The following is a 9,303-nucleotide window of genomic DNA, read 5'->3' on the forward strand; positions in this document are numbered from 1 at the left end:
CTGGGTGGCTCAGTTGGTTAAGTGGCTGCCTTCGGCTCAGGTCATGAGCCCTGCGTCCTGGGATCGAGTCCCACATCGGGCTCCATGCTTGGCAGGGATCCTGTTTCTCCCTTTGCCTCTGCCTGCCTCTCTGTCTGCCTGTGCTCGCTCTCTCTCTCTCTCCCTCTATCCCTGAAAAATAAATAAATAAAATCTTTAAAAAAAAAAAAACAACAACAGTTTCATTTATGAATGTTCTTGATGAAGCAGAATTTATTGATTCAATTAAAGCTCCACCCTTGAGATGAATACCTTTTTCATAATCTGTATGACACAATGGAAGTACACATAAAACATTTCTCCTGTATACTAATGTATGATGGAGTAGTCAATCAATGGTTGAAAACTAGTTACTCACTTAGATGGAAAAGCCAAATCCCTACCTCACAACATGCCCTACAAGAGAATCCAATCCCCTTGGAGATTTAAACACAAAAATAAAACAAAATGATACTAGAAGAAAATGTAGAAGAATGTTTTTTTTTTTAATAACCCTGGTTTGGGACACTTCTTTCTCAGCATTAAACAAAGGCCAGAAAACATGGGAGACTTCAGTTTTTCCTTTGTATATTTCACTGTTGTTTTAATTTCTATCAGGATTTTTTAATAATAAAAATAATAAAACTAACCCCATGAAGTAAACAAAACAAGTTGATGCCAGCATTTTTCTTAACAAATTGCAACACAGGTTTCATTGATGTCGTATGAAGACGGAGCAAATTTTAAGGACAAAGATTACACAACTGATCACAGTTTAATGGTGTATCTCACAGGAAAACAAGTATAGACAATTTGAGACTCTTCACACTGTCTGATATCCTAAGTCAGCATTTAATCCCCTTGGAAGTAATGGCCCATTATGCAAACTACATAATTTTCCTAGATGTTAGAGGGCTGGGATTTTTAAAAGTCCATGTCAATTTATTAAAACCAAAATCAGAGAGTAAATGCAACTTCACAATGCTCTGGTTGCAACAGTCAATTGTTAACAGCTACCCTTAATATTTTTCAGGCCTGATGTGTCTTATTCCTGGATTATGGCGCCAAACCCTATGGCTTCAAATTAATTCTTATTAAAGAATCATGCAAAGATTGTTTTTTAAGTGGCAGCCCACAAAAATGGGAAGGATATGAGTCAGGTTCTTAGGTTTCCACAGGGCCTCTGTTAGTACATACTCCATACGCCATTTTAGGAATTAGAAAAATACATCCCTCCCAGTAGGTAAATTAGAAAAAGAGTCCTCCTCTAGATGGAAGAATTAGAAAAAGACACCCCTTCCCCTGGGTGGATGCCGCAGAGAATTAGCTGGATTTCCATGTCTCTTAGCTCCCATGGCTGAAACTCTTTTGGGAGGGGTACAGTCTGGCCAGCTGTGTGCCATAGCCCACATCTTCACAACATAAACTCTGGTTCTTGCTGTCTGGTCACAGAATCAAACTTTCATGGAGCCATAATAGAGAATATGCATACATGTTTTATAATTCCTCTTTGACCTACTTGCGACACAAGGCTCATTTAGAGATATAGTGTGAGACAGAATGCTAAAGGGACATAAACTTTTTTTTTTTTTTTAATATTTTATTTGTTGATTTGACAGAGAGAGAGAGAGATCACAAGTAGGCAGAGAGAGAAAGGAGGAAGCAGGCCCCCCGCTAAGCAGAGAGCCCAATATGGGGCTCGATCCCAGGACCCTGGGATCATGACCTGAGCTGAAGGCAGAGGCTTTAACCCACTGAGCCACCCAGGCACCCCTAAAGGGACGTAATCTTAAAGCTCAATCTTGTATTATGTGAGAGGGAGGATCAGCAAACAAAGGCCCATAAACGAAATTTGGTCTGCCACCGGGGTTTTTTGTTTGTTTGTTTGTTTTTGCCACCGGTTTTTGTAAATAAAGTTTTACTCGAACATACGCACACTCATTCATGTACTCTCTACAGCTGCATTCCCTGTACAATAGCACACTTGTATAGTTGTAGGAGAGACTGCATAGCTCACAAAGCTTAAAATATTTATTACCTGGACGTTTAGAGGAAAAGTTTGCCAATCCCAGTATTAGATCACCAAATGGCACTATCCCCATCATACTGTCCGCCTTTGCCTGAATGTCTTTAAGGAATTCTAATTTAATGTTAATCTCTCAGCATATAAAAATGGCTTATGTAATAAATATCCACGTCAATCATATTTCTATATATGAAAGTCTATCTTTTAAAATGATGATAATTTAGTCTTTCTGCCTATGGATGACGCTGAGAAGTCTTGTTAAAGTCCCCGCTCCCACTGCCAGCATGTCTAAATTAGAATCTCCCGAAGAGCCTGAACAGCTGTGGCAGCTCTTCATCAGAGGTGTGAGCTTTGAAACAACCGATGAGAGTCTGAGAAGCCATTCTGAGCAATGGAGAACACTCACAGACTGTGTGGTCATGAGGGACACAAACACCAAGTGCCCCAGGGGCTTTGGGTTTGTCACACATGCCTGTGGAGGGGTGGATGAAGCCATTGATGCAAGGCCACACAAGGTGGTTGGCAGAGTTGTAAAAACTAAAAGGGCTGTCTCAGAAGATTCTCAAAGACCTGGTCTGGTGCCCACTTCAATTGTGAAAAAGATTTTTGTTGGTGGCATGAAAGAAGACACTGAGGAAAATCATCTAAGATTATTTTGAACAGTATGGGAAAATTGAAGTGAATGAAATCATGGCTGACTGAGGCAGTGGCAAGAAGAGAGGATTTGCTTTTGTAACATTTGACTGTACTCTAAATGGCCACAACTCTGAAGCAAGGACAGCCCTATCTAAGCAAGAAAGGGCTAGTTCTTCATCCAGCCAAAGAGGCCAAAGTGGCTCTGGGAACTTTGGTGGTGCCTGTGGAGGTGGTTTTGGAGGGAATGACGACTCTGGTCATGGAGGAGACTTCAGTGAGTGAGGTGGCTTTGGTGACATCTAAGGTGGTGGTGGATATGGTGGCAGTGGGGATGGCTATCATGGATTTGGTAATGATGGGAGCGTCTTAAATTCTGGACCCATGAAACGGGGAAATTTTGGACCCAAGAAAGGTAAAAATTTTGGAGGCAGAGGCTCTGGCCCCTTTGATGGTGGATGATAATACTTTGCCAGACCTTGAAATCAACATGGCTATGGCAGTGGCTGAAGGTTTTCAGAGAACTGACAGGGAAGCTACAGGTTACGACAGATTGTGAACTCAGCCAAGCACACTGGGGGCAGGGCTTCACTGCTACAAAGAAGACATGTTCTAGACAATACTTGTGTGTTTGGGCAAAAAAACTCAAGGACTGGATTTGTGACTAATTGTATAACAACTTATTCTAGTTTCTGTTCTGTGGAAAGGATAAAGCATTCTAATAAAACTCTTTAATGTCGTTTGTTTTTTTTTTTTTCTTTCCTTCCTTTCTTCTTTCTTTCTTTCTTTTTTCTTTCCTTTCTTCCTTCCTTGCACCCATGCTATTGATTGTTAAATGTAATGGTCTAGTCATGATGCTAAATAAATGTGTCTTTTTTTTTTTTTAAGATTTTATTTATTTGATAGAGAGAGAGAGCAGGAACACAAAGCAGGGGGAGTGGAAGAGGGAGAAGCAGGCTTCCCACTGAGCAGGGAGCCCAATGTGGAGCTCAATCCCAGAGCCCTGGGATCATGATCTGAGCCGAGGGCAGATGCTTAATGACTGAGCTACCCAGGTGCCCCCAAACATGTCTTTTTAAAAATAAATAAAAAATTAAAAATGATGATGATAATTTACTATCTCAAATGCAGTTCTGCTTCAAGGATTCCATGAAATTAATTGGATTTCTACAAAACTAAAGATTAAATCAATATCTGTTTGATTACCTAGCATTTCTTAATAAGGAACTCAGTTCACAAATTCCTCCATCAGATCATGAAAGGAAAAAGGTTGTCCTTGCAAATGAGCTCATTCATTGACTTTTTAAGACAAAAAGAACTAAGTGCTTCGACTTCCTCTTTAACTCGTTTCTAGTACACTCATAGCTAAATTTAGGACTCGCTTAAAGTAAACTATCATTTGTTCTGTTTTCTTTTTTTTTCTTTAAGATTTTATTTATTTATTTATTTATTTATTTATTTCTTCATTCATTTATTTGACAGAGAGCATAAGAAAGCCTGTGCATAAGAGCAGGTTGTGGTGAGGGGGGGAGCAGAGGAAGAGGGAAAAGCAGACATCACACTGACAGGGTGCTCCATCTCATGCCCCTGAGGTCATGACCTGAGCCAAAACTAAGAGTCCAATGCCCAACCAATGAGTCACACAGGTGTCCCTATTCTGTTTTCATTTTTAATTATCTTATTTTTATATTATATTATATTGCCTTTATTCCTTTTTTGAAAGGAGGAAGTTTATAAATCTTATACCATTCATCATCTTAGTACAATGCTCTGTCCACCATCAGGTATAGGAAAGTACATGAGTCTGGGGTCAGCCAGACCAGGATTCAAATCTTAGCTCTGACCCTACTAGCACCAGGCTCTTGGATAGTATTCAACCTGTCTGAGCCTCAGTTTCTTCATGTGTAAAATGAAACAATAATAACTATCTTGCAACCTTGCCAGAAGAATTAAGAATAGGTAAAGTGTCACTGAGATTATACTATAAGATACATTCATACATAGGATGTTTATAATATAAAGAATCTATTCATTTTTCTTAAAACATCTAGAACTTGAAACAGCTCTGAAATGGGATCACATACCCACTCAATTACTTCAGCATAATGTTAAAGGAGAATTTCACATGGCATCTTTGACATCATCATTATACTAAAATTTTATTAAAAATGAAATTATTCCTATTTAATAAGCAATAATTTTTGTAATTTTCTTTACAAACTGCTATCGTGGTGACTTTATTGTAAGATAATCAGAATCATGTCTTCTGCCCATTTTTTGACGTGATTATTTGTTTTTTGAGTGTTGAGTTTGAGGAGTTCTTTATAGATCTTGGATATCAGCCCTTTGTGCTGTCATTTGCGAATATCTTCTCCCATTCTGTGGGTTGCCTCTTTGTTTTGTTGACTGTTTCCTTTGCTGTGCAGAAGCTTTTGATCTTGATGAGTTCCAAAAAGTTCATTTTCGCTTTTGTTTCCTTTGCCTTTGGAGACATATCTTGAAAGATGTTGCTGTGGCCAATGTCAAAGAGGTTACTGCCTATGCTCTCCTCCGGGATTTTGATAGATTCCTGCCTCATATTGAGACCTTTTATCCATTTCGAGTTTATCTTTGTGTATGGTGTAAGAGAATGGTTGAGTTTCATTCTTCTACACATAGCTGTCCAATTTTCCCAGCACCATTTATTAAAGAGACTGTCTTTTTCCACTGTATATTTTTTCCTGCTTTGTTGAAGATTATTTGACCATAAAGTTGAGGGTCCATATCTGGGCTCTCTACTCTGTTCCACTGGTCTATGTGTCTGTTTTTGTGCCAGTACCATGCTGTCTTGGTGATTACAGCTTTGTAGTAAAGCTTGAAATCAGGCAACGTGATGCCTCCAGTTTTGTTTTTCTTTTTCAACATTTCCTTAGCAATTCGGGGTCTCTCCTGGTTCCACACAAATTTTAGTATTGTTTGTTCTAGCACTTTGAAAAATGCCAGTGGCATTTTGATTGGGATGGCATTGAAAGTATAGATTGCTCTAGGAAGTATAGACATTTTAACAATGTTTGTTCTTCCAATCCAAGAACATGGAATGTTTTTCCACCTTTTTATGTCTTCAATTTCTTTCATTAATTTTCTGTAGTTCCTTGAATTTAGATCCTTTACCTCTTTGGTTAGGTTTATTCCTAGGTATCTTATGGTTCTTGGTGCCATAACAAATTAAAAATAGAGCTACCCTATCATCCTGCAATTGCACTACTGGGTATTTACCCCAAAGATACAGATGTAGTGAAAAGAAGGGCCCTCTGTACCCCAATGTTCATAGAAGCAATGGTCACAGAGGCCAAACTGTGGAAAGAACCAAGATGCCTTTCAATGGACGAATGGATAAAGAAGATACAATCCATATATACAATGGATTATTATGCCTCCATCAGAAAGGATGAATACCCAACTTTTGTGTCAACATGGATGGGACTGGAAGAGATTATGCTGACTGAAATAAGTCAAGCATAGAGAGTCAATTATCATACAGTCTCACTTGTGGAGCATAAGGAGTAACATGGAAGACATTAGGAGGAGAGGAGAAGGAAATTGGGGGAAATGGGAGGGGGGAGACAAACCATGAGAAACTGTGGACTCTGAGAAACAAATGGAGGGATTTAGAGGGGAGGAGGGTGGAGGGTTAGGTGAGTCTGGTGGTGGGTATTAAGGAGGGCATGCACTGCATGGAGCACTGGGTGTGATGCATAAACAATGAATCTTGGAACACTGAAAAAATAAAGTTTAAATTAAAAAAAAAAGATAATCAGAATCACTGAGAGCAGTTCTTGAAATTCTTTCCTCTGTATAATCATGTTTATGATCCTAAATGGGTATTTGGCAAATGGAATAAACTGATAATTCACTGAAAACATTTTTCTATATATCATTTAATAATTCATCTTTGAAATGATGAATAACTATGATAGTTTATAACATTACAGCCTCAATTTGCAGCCAAATGTTCAAATTATATGAAAGCCAAATAAAAATGTATCAGATAGAAATCATAACAAAAATAACAACTATTATTTTGTCAAGGATTTTGATAGGAACTACCTGAAAAATGATTAGAACAACACATTCATGAGCTACATGGTACTTTTTACTTCTGAGCCTAAAAAAAATAAAGAATTAAAATTAGAGACTAGTACAGACAGAAAAAGCAGAAAAAATATGAAAGAAAAAGAGAACACACTTACCCAACTCAAAAATCAGCTTTATTTGATTGTGAAGAGTTTGGGATAAAATAAACCAATCTCAAGTTATTACCTGAAAGGAAAATTTTCCTTTCGTGTGGTCACACATTGACCTCATCAAAGAAGAGATTGTGTTTGACTTCTATTTGTTGCTTATCAATTTTAAATGTTTTGGTGTATGAAACATTAATGTGTAGATAGTTAGTTTCCTCTAACCAGATCTGTGATTGGCACTAAATCACAGTAAGTTCTCAGAGGAGGAGACAGTCCTGCTGGGGTGGCCCCTTGCAGAGGAGGCAGAATTCAGAGTCCCACATGACCAACCCCATTCCATGCCTCAAGATAGCCATGTTCTGTCCCCATTCCAGGGATATATGGCGTCTCTCCCTTTCCCTCAGCTATAGCCTCTGGTGGGAATAAAACTTCCTGAGGATGCAGAAGTCCCCTGTAGGCCATGCCCTGCTCCTGAGGTAGGACTTGCCTGACTACATCCAGGTCATCCAGTTAAATTTGAATTTTATTTTATAAGACTTATTTATTTGAGAGAGAGAGAAAGAGCAAGAGAGCATGCTAGCATGAGGAGTGGGGGAGGGGAAGGAGAGGGAGAGAGAGGGAGAGAAGCAGACTCCTGTTGAGTGTGGAGCCCAACGTGGAGGGTCAATCCTATAACCCTGAGATCATGACCTGAGCCAAAATCAGGAGCCAGAAGCCCATCTGACTGAGCCTCCCAAGTACCCTTAAATTTGAATTTTAGATCACAACACATAATTTTTCAGTGTGAGTGTGATCCACAAAGCATTTGGGACAAAATTATGTTAAAAAATTATTCATTGTTTAGGGGGACCTGGGTGGCTCAGTGGGTTAAAGTGTCTGCCTTCAGCTCAAGTCATGATCCCAGGGTCCTGGGACAGAGTCCCAATTGGGGGGGGGGGGGTCTCTTCTCAGTGGGGAGTCTGCTCCCCCTCCCACTGCTCACCTCTCTCCCTACTTGTGATCTCTAATAAACAAATAAAAATCTTAAAAAAAAGTATTCATTGTTTGATCTCAAATTTAAATTAAACTCGGCACCTTGTATTTAAATGTTTTAGAAAAACCTGTGTGCCCTTGCTGGAAAGGCCACTTTTAGGTGTTGGCATTGTCATTTTGGCAGCGGCTGGGAAACGAAACTGAACCTTTAGGGTCGTAATAAATTTCTTCTAGTATCGATGCAAACATTCAACAAAGGTTGAAATGAGGCCCTTTATAATGAAAATGACCAAAAAACTTGGTCTAGTTGGTGGCTTGGGGCAGGGAGTAAGAAAAATTCCCAATGATCTATATATTCTGCTTTTTATTTTTATTTTATTTTATTTTTTTAATTTATTTAACAGAGAGAGAGAGATTACAAGTAGGCAGAGAGAAAGGCAGAGAGAAAGAGGGGAAGCAGGCTCCCCCACTGAGCAGAGACCTCAATGTGGGGCTCCATCCCAGGACCCTGAGATCATGACCTGAGCCGAAGGCAGAGGCTTAACCCACTGAGCCACCCAGGAACCCCATATATCCTGCTTTTTAAAATGTAAAACCGTGAGGCGCCTGGGTGGCTCAGTGCGTTAAGCCTCTGCCTTCGGCTCGGGTCTTGATTCCAGGGTCCTGGGATGGAGCCCTGTATCGGGCTTTCTGCTCAGCAGGGACCCTGCTTCCTCCTCTCTCTCTATCTGCCTACTTGTGATCTCTATCTGCCAAATAAATAAATAAAAAATAAATAAATAAAATGTAAAACCGTTATGTGAACTCTCACAATACAACAAAGCTAATTAATTGAGCTCACTGACTTTATCCACTCTGTCATCTCGCTACCATCTTCTGGTGATTACCAAAGAGGATTTCTTGTATTCGTACATTAGCAAACTTCCTTTTGCCTGTAAATCCAAGTCACCCACAGGCTTTCTGCTGGTTGAGTGACCAAGATGACTTGATCAAAGGTAGTATGTTGAGCACTGGGTTTGTAAAGCGCTTAACCTGCACCACTTTACGAGGTGGGTACTAATATTTCCATCTCGTAAGTGGGAAAGCCAAGACCTGGATTAAAGGATGGCTTGGCCCTGGGCGGTGGTGCGGCAGTGGTGGCAAAACCAGTCTTTAAATCCCAGAGGAGAGGCATAGTACGTCAGTGGCTCCATCAGTTAAGCATAGGTCTTTGGCTCAGGTCATGGTCCCAGGGTCCTGGGATCGAGGCCTGCCTTTGTCTCTGTTCAGCAGGGAGCCTGCTTCTCCCCCTCTTCCCTACTCAAGCTCTCTGTCCCTATTTGTGTGTCTCTCTCTCAAACAAATAAATAAAATGTTTAAAAATAAATACACAAATCCCAGAGGAGAATTCTAGTCCTATAGTCTTCTATGCTAACTCTTCCTTTCTTCTCTGAG

At 39.8% G+C, this 9,303-nt stretch overlaps 1 pseudogene; it reads left to right on the top strand.

Moving 5' to 3' along the window:
• Positions 1 to 2,328: 2,328 nt before the first annotated feature.
• LOC116588943 lies at positions 2,329 to 3,139 on the top strand (annotated as a pseudogene).
• Positions 3,140 to 9,303: the final 6,164 nt, after the last annotated feature.

The sequence above is a fragment of the Mustela erminea genome, chromosome 1 (genome assembly GCF_009829155.1).
Source record: "Mustela erminea isolate mMusErm1 chromosome 1, mMusErm1.Pri, whole genome shotgun sequence".
NCBI lineage: Eukaryota > Metazoa > Chordata > Mammalia > Carnivora > Mustelidae > Mustela > Mustela erminea.